Source organism: Heptranchias perlo, unplaced genomic scaffold (assembly GCF_035084215.1).
Source record: "Heptranchias perlo isolate sHepPer1 unplaced genomic scaffold, sHepPer1.hap1 HAP1_SCAFFOLD_52, whole genome shotgun sequence".
In the NCBI taxonomy this organism is placed as follows: domain Eukaryota; kingdom Metazoa; phylum Chordata; class Chondrichthyes; order Hexanchiformes; family Hexanchidae; genus Heptranchias; species Heptranchias perlo.
The window spans coordinates 6,485,777-6,493,652 of NW_027139537.1; the positions used below are offsets into that span (position 1 = coordinate 6,485,777).

At 44.4% G+C, this 7,876-nt stretch overlaps 1 non-coding gene across 1 annotated transcript; it reads right to left on the bottom strand.

Annotated features, from left to right (window-relative positions):
* Positions 1–1,117: 1,117 nt before the first annotated feature.
* trnav-cac (transfer RNA valine (anticodon CAC)) lies at positions 1,118–1,190 on the bottom strand. The gene has a single exon. It is a non-coding gene; the product is annotated as a tRNA-Val (tRNA).
* Positions 1,191–7,876: the final 6,686 nt, after the last annotated feature.

A 7,876-nucleotide genomic window follows, 5' to 3' on the forward strand; every position in this document is an offset into this window, starting at 1 on the left:
TTCCGCAAACGGCAATTGATGCTAGCTCAATTGCTAATTTTAAATCTGAGACAGATAGCGTTTTGCCAACTGAAGGTATTAAGGGATATGGGCTAAAGGCAGGTATATGGACTTCGATCACAGATCAGCCATGAGCATATCAAATGGCGGAGCAGTCTCGAGGGGCTGAATGGCCTACTCCTATTCCGATGGTGCATTTCCCCAAGTTTCTGTTCTCTCCACAGTTGTTGAATGACCGCCTTGTGCTTCCAGCATATTTTCGTTCAAAGCTCGGTTTAGGGATGAGCCGGTGGGCGTCAAAACGTGCCGTGGACGGAGACCGGGTTGGTTATTGCGGGAAGAGCAAATCAACTGGGCCGAAAAATCAACCGCAGCTCAAGCAACAAATAAAATAGGAGTCAAAGTAACCAATATCAGAAGTGGGATTCGAACCCATGCCTCTAAAGAAAACTACAACCTCAGACTGTGCGGCCATCCTGACTGATAAAGGGCCCTTTCACTCGCCACCTTTTCCACATTGAGACCCCCCGCCCCCCCGGAGGAAGTTTCACTCACTCCAGTGCTTGGTAAGATAAATGCTGCTCGACAGGCTCAGTGAGCGGGATGCCACCTCTCGGGTTTTCCTGAACCTATTGTACTTTATTCCTATTTAATCACGGGAATATCCGCAATCAGGAACTAAAAAGAATTAAAAGCTGAATCACAGAGAAAGAGAAATCCATGTTAAATCTGATGACACAGCAAATTAAACTCGCTGGTCGTCGAGTGGTTTGGATTCGGCGCTTTCACCACGACGGCCGGAGTGCGATTCCCGGTCAAAAAAGCAACTTTTGTACACTTTTTATATTAATCGCATGGAAGAAATAAAAACAATCATTGTTTTATTCACCATTAATTAACCGATAACGTTATTTTGCAGAATGAAAGGCTGCTGAGGGAAGTTGGAAAACTTTAATAATTTATTTTGTGCGATGAACTTTTTATCCCTTCTCATTTTACACACTGTATTTTGAAGGGCTCGGTTTAAAATGTTCAGTGCTCGTGAGACCACGAATTTGTGTTAAATTTAACAGGACCGGCTCTTTCACAGATGAAAAAAATATCTGCCCCAACATAATGTTTCCGCCCGGGATCGAACCGGGGACCTTTCGCGTGTGAGGCGAACGTGATAACCACTACACTACGGAAACCTCTGCTATGGTTGTCAGCCAGAAATTAGAATGACGGCATTGATTCTCTTTCATAACTATTCAATTGATCGAAGTTGCACAAGTCACAAAATAAAAATGTTCATTTCAAAGTTATTAAACTCCCAAATGTGACCTGCCTTGTTTTGACAGGTGTGGGACCTGGCATCACAGCATCAATAAAGCATATTCTCAACATTTCCATTGGGAACAGGAGGAGGCCATTTCGCCCCTTGAACCTGTTCCACCCTTCAATTAGATCAGAGATAATCTGAACCGCAAATCCATTTATCCGCCTTTGCTCCCTATCCCTCGATACCCTCACCCAACAAAAATCTATCGATCTCAGTCTTGATAGCTTCAGTTGACCCCCAGCATCCACAGTCTTTTGGAGGACAGAGTTCCAGACTTCTACTGCCCTTTGTGTAAAAAAGTGCTTCCTGATTTCGAACCTGAATGGCATGGTTCTCATTTTAAGGTTATGTCCCCCTCGTTCTTGATTCCTCAAAGGAAATTGATTCTCTCTCTCTATTCTATCGAATCATTTAAACATGTTAAACACCTCGCTCAGACCGCCCCTCAATCTTCTATACTCGAGGGAATACGAGCCCAGTCTATGCAGCCTGTCCTCATAATTTGACCATTTCAGCCCTGGTGACATTCTGGTGAATCTGCTCTGCACGCCCTCCAAGGCCAATCTATCCTTCCTGAGGTGCAGTGTCCAAAACTGAACGCAGTTACTCCAGACGCAGTCTAACCAGAGCTTTATATAACTGTCATATAACTTCCACTTCTTTATATTCCAGCCCCCTGAGATAAAGGCGAACACTCCGTTAGCCTTTTAAATTATTTTTTGGACCGTCCGTTAGGTTTTACTGATTTATGTAAATGAACCGTTAATTCTCTCTGCTTCTCCACAGTTCCTAGCTTCTTAGCATTTGGAAAATACCCTGACCATCGTTCCAAAGTGGATTACCCCACATTGAACTCCATCTGCCATAGTTTTGCCCAAACACTTCATCTATTAATGTCCCTTTGCAACTTTCCACTCGCATCCACACTACTTACTGTACCACCTAACTTAGTGTCATCAGCAAACTTGGATATACGACTCTCTGTTCCTTCATCTAAGTCATTGATAATTATGGAGACAAGCTGAGACCCCAGTTACAGATCCCTGGGGGACAGCATTAGTCGCATCCTGCCAATTGGAGTATGTGCCCATTGTCCCTACTCTCTGTCTCCTATCTCCTAACCAATTCTCTCCCCATGTCAATACATTGCCTCAAGTTCCATGCACTTTCATTTTTGCCAACAATCTCTTGTGTGGAACCTTATCAAATGCCTGTTGAAATTCCATATAAATAATATCATAGGAACATAGGAACAGGAGTAGGCCATTCAGCCCCTCGTTCCTGCTCTGCCATTTGATAAGATCATGGCTGATCTGTGATCAAACTCCACATACCCGCCTTTGGCCCGTATCCCTTAATACCTTTGATTGCCAAAAAGCTATCTATCTCAGATCTAAATTTAGCAATTGAGCTATTATCAATTCCCGTTTGCGGAAGAGAGTTTCAAACTTCTACCACCCTTTGTGTGTGGAAATGTTTTCTAATCTCGCTCCTGAAAGGTCCGGCTCTAATTTTTGGACAAAATGGTGGCTCGTTCACCGGTCATCTTGGACAAAATGGCGGCAAGTACGGTGGCCATCTTGGACAAAATGGCGGCAAGCCCTTCACGGCTTTTCGACAGGAACAGAAGGAGGCCATTGAGCTCCTCTAGCCTTTAATATGGGAACTGAAGGCCATTCAGCCCTTCGAGCCTGTTATACAGGAACTAGACGCCAATCAACCCTTCAAGCCTGTCAGATAGCAACAGGAGGAGGCCATTCAGCCCCTCGAGCCCCTTACACCATATCTGGTGGCCAATCAGCCCCTCGAGCCTGTTACATAGGAACAGGAGGAGGGCACTCAGCCCATCGAGCGTGTTATACGGGAACTGAAGGCTATTCAGCCCCTCAAGCCCATTACACTGGAACTGGAGGCCATTCAGACCCTCAAGCCTGTTACACAGGGATAGGAGGAGGCCATTCAGCCATTCGAGCCTGTTATACAGGAACTTGACGTCAATCAACCCTTCCTGCCTGTCAGGTAGCAACAGGAGGAGGCCTTTCAGCCCCCGAGCCCGTTACACCAGACCAGGAGGCCAATCAGCCCCTCAAGGCTGTTACTTAGGAACAGCAGCAGGCCATTCAGCCCCTCAGGCGTGTTGTACAGGAAGAGAAGGCCATTCAGCAACTCGAGACTATTACAATGGAATAGGACACGGCTATTCAGCTCCTCGAGCTTGTTGCACTGGAACAGGAGGAGGCCATTCAGCCCTTCGAGACTGTTATACAGGATCTGGATGCTATTCAGCCCCTCGCGCATGTTACATAGGAACAAGATGAGTCCATTCAGCCCCTCAAGCATGTTACATAGGAACAAGAGAAGTCCATTCAGCCACATGAACTTGTTACATAGGAATAGGAGTAGACAATTCAGCTCCTCAACCTGTTCCGCCATTCAATTACATCACGGCTGATATGTATCTTAACTATATCGACCCGCCTTGGTTCCTTAATCCTCAAAACCCTTGCCGAACAAAAGTTTATCAATCTCCGTTTTGAAATTTCGTATTGAACCCCCGCCTCAGCAGATTTTGTGGGAGAGAGTTACAGATTTCCACTACCCTTTGTGTGAAGAAGTGCTTCCTGACATCACCCCGGACGGCCTAGCTCTAATTTTAAGGTTATGCCCCTTTGTTTTAGAATCCCCCAACAGAGGAAGTAGTTTCTCTCTTTGCACCCTATCAAATCCTTCAATCATTTGAAACACCTCAATTCAATCACCCCTTAATCTTCTATATTCAGGGGAATACTAGCCTTGTCGATTCAACCTGTCCTCATAATTTAACCCTTTTAGCCCCGATATCATTCTGGTGAATCTGAGCTGCAACCCCTTCCAAGGGCAATATATCCTTCCTGAGGTGCAGTGCCCAGAACTGAATGCAGTCCTCCAGATGGGGTCTAACCAGAGCTCTGTACAGCTGTAACATAACTTCCACCCCTTTATATTCCAGCCCTCTTGAATTAAAGGCCGACATTCTATTAGCCTTTTTAAAATTATTTTTATAACTGTCCACCAGCTTTTAATGATTTCTGTACTTGGACCTCTAAATCTCTCTGCTCCTCCACAGTTCCGAGCTCCTCACCATTTAGAAAACTCTCTGATCTATCTTTCTTAGATCCGAAGTGGATGACCTCACATTTCCCCACATTGAACTCCATTTGCCACAGTTTTGCCCACTCACATAATCTCTCAATGTCCTGGGAATGCTCGGTGCTTTTGTTTGTTTGGAGAATGCTTTAAATCAGATCGTTATTTTAAAAAGATTGCAACTGATTTTTATTTCGTACTTTTTGAACAAGATCATTATTCCCCGATCAGTAAAATCTCCGTGTTTTTCAGATAGTGGAGACAGTTCAGAGATAGTTGCCTTTTTGCCTACTTTATTGAAGTGAAATTTTGCTGAAATCAGCTGTATTTCTAAGTTTGAAAAAGCAGCTCCTCTGATAGGTGAGGCTTCACTCTCAATGTCTCAGTGTTTCCACTTGTCCTGATATCAATGTAACATTTGAAGGGTTCCAGATAATGAACAGTGAAACCCCTTCAGATTATCTCAGCCCACTCGTTCTATCCAGTGCCGAATAGTGCCTGCTCTTCAGAGGGTGACAGATTCACACTACACTAGACCTTGTTTTAGACTTTAACTGCCAAACAAATTGATGAAACAGAAAGAGAATAAACAAATAGCATCAGTAAGACTACAGTTTTACTGTAAAGCTCAACCAGATCCTTATTGGAAAAGAAAATAATAAATAATTCACAAATGCTATACGAAACTGTGACCGAAATTTCGAACATCCTGGTTCTTTGTTGTCTTTTTCTCACACACTATGGAAGCTGTCGACTTGATTAACATTCTCAGAGATTCCAAACAGACTCACCAGTTTGAAAAAGACAGGCTGACAAATGGCTTCAAAACAGTGACTGGGAGCCAGTCATTTTAAGCAATGATCTGTTTTATTCAAAAGAAGCTGCCAATCAAAACTGTAGGAGAAGAAATGACCCCGGAGGATTGTATCTCAATCAAATCTTTGACTTTGTGAGGTGCAGGCTGCCTTTAAGAGGTGCAGGCTGCCTTTAAGAGGTGCAGGCTGCCTTGAAGAGGTGCTGACCACTCACGCAATATCGGGGACCCCCTGCTGGTGAGAAGCCGCTCAACAGCGCAGCCAGGCCTGACTGCTCGCAGGACTCAGGTAAATCACCAGGCAGCACCAATCTCACGGGCTGTCTGCATCTCAATGACCGAGTGCAGGTTAATCACGTGGGGGTTAATCGACCCCCGCGCCCGGATTCGGGGGTTATCGAATTTAACCCCGTGCATATATTTATATATATATATTACATAGAATACAGCACGGCACAGAAACAGGCCATTCAGCCCATCTGGTAAAGAAATTCCCCTGAATTTCTTACTTGACAACAACTTCTGGAGTAGAAAATATAATACAATCTATAATCTAATGAAATATTTATATATATTTAAAATCGAATGCTGAGTACAGCACAGTACAGAGGCCATTCGGCCCGACTGCTATTTCCAGTTTACAACAACTACTTCTTGTATGTATAATACAATATCATATATCTTTAAATAAATATTACATCGAATGCAGCACGTCACAGAAACAGACCATTCGGCCCATCTGGGTAAAGATTTTACTTTGAATTCCTTATTTGACAACAACAACAAATTCTTGAACATGCAGTATAATATATGTAATATAATTATATAGTTATATATATTTTACATTGAATGTACAGTACAGCACAGTCTGGCACCGAGGCCATTCGGCCAAACTGCTATTTCTATTTTGCAGCAACTTATTCATATATGTAAAATATATTTATCTTTATATATATATATGTTGCAAAGAATATAGCACGGCACAGAAAGAAGCCATTCGGCCCAACTGGGTAAAGAAGTCTCTCTGGGATTCCCTGAAGAAGAAGAAGAAGAACAACAACAACAACAACAATTTATATACTACGTAGAATTACATCGAATGTACAGCAGGTAAACAGTGCCTTTCGACCCAACTGTGTAAATAAATATCCCGCAGTGCACCCAGTGATCGTGCCCCATCGATCCACAGTGTCCCAGTGATCCACAGTGCACACAGTGATAGTTCCCCAGTCATGCACAGTGTCCCAATGATCCACAGTGCACCCAGTGATCCCACAGTGATCGCAGAGTGACCCACTGATCCTACAGTGCACCCAGTGATCCAAAGTGACCCAGTGATCCAAAGTGCCCCAGTAATCCCAGAGTGTCCCAGTGCTCTCAAAATGATCCTAATGATCCCACAGTGCACCCAGTGTTCCCAATGCGCACCCAATGATTTCACGTTGCAACCAGAGGTCCAAGTATCCAAACTGCATTTTGTGTAAAAGTTTGAGAGACTTTATTTGTATTCAACAACTTGTGTATATAAAATAACGTGTGTTATAATATTTATATATTACATAGAATGCGTAAAGAAATTTCTCCTTTAATACCATGAAGCTGAAACTAAATGGCGGCCAGTAAGGCGGCCATCTTAAACAAAATGGCCGCCAGTGCCCCAGTGATCTCACAGTAACCCAATGATCCCACAATGTCCCAGTGAAACTGCAGGTTCCCAGTGATCCCACTGCAACCCAATGATCCCACAGTGTCCCACTGGTCCCACAGTGCCCCAGTGATCCCACAATGTCCCAGTGAACCTGCAGTGTCCCAGTGAACCTGCAGTGTCCCAGTGATCCCACCGTAACCCAATGATCCCACAATGTCCCAGTGAACCTGCAGTGTCCCAGTGATACCACTGCAACCCAATGATCACACATTGTCCCACTGATCCCACAGTGTCCCAGTGATCCCACAATGTACCAGTGAGCCTGCAGTGTCCCAGTGATCCACCAGCAGCCCGTGATCCCACACTGTTCCCAGTGATCCCACCGTGATCCATTGATCCCATAGTGACCCAGACAAAATTCACGTGAGCCCCATTGCGTGCAGCCTCTGGTGAAGGCCTCGGTCAGTCCGCTGTGGAGAGAAAGCTTGTTGAACATGGAATCCTCCTCCTCCCAAACATTCTCATTCCACATCTTTATGTTACAGCATATCCACAAACAAATTCCTCTGGAGAGAGAGATTGTGAAAAGGAATTGATTAAGAACAAAGCAAGCGATTAAAAAGGCACAGTAAGAGCCCAGAGCTCCCTCACACTCACTCACTCAAACACATTCACACTCAGTCATTCACTCATCCCATTACACAGGCAGGCAATCTCTCAGCAAACACCACTGACAAACAAAATCCCCAGTTACAAAGCAGAGAATCGAAAGAAAAGAGAGAAAAGTTGGGAGAGAGAGAGAGACAGAAAGACACTCAGGGCAGACTGAAGAGCACAAGTTGCTTCTCTCGCTCTCTAATACAAGTTTGCTGCGTGTTCTCTCCTGATTTACCACTCATTCCCTCACTCACCATCCCCCGTCCCTCCCCTGAATGGTGATGGTCTGTCTGCCTGTCCTGGTTAGTGT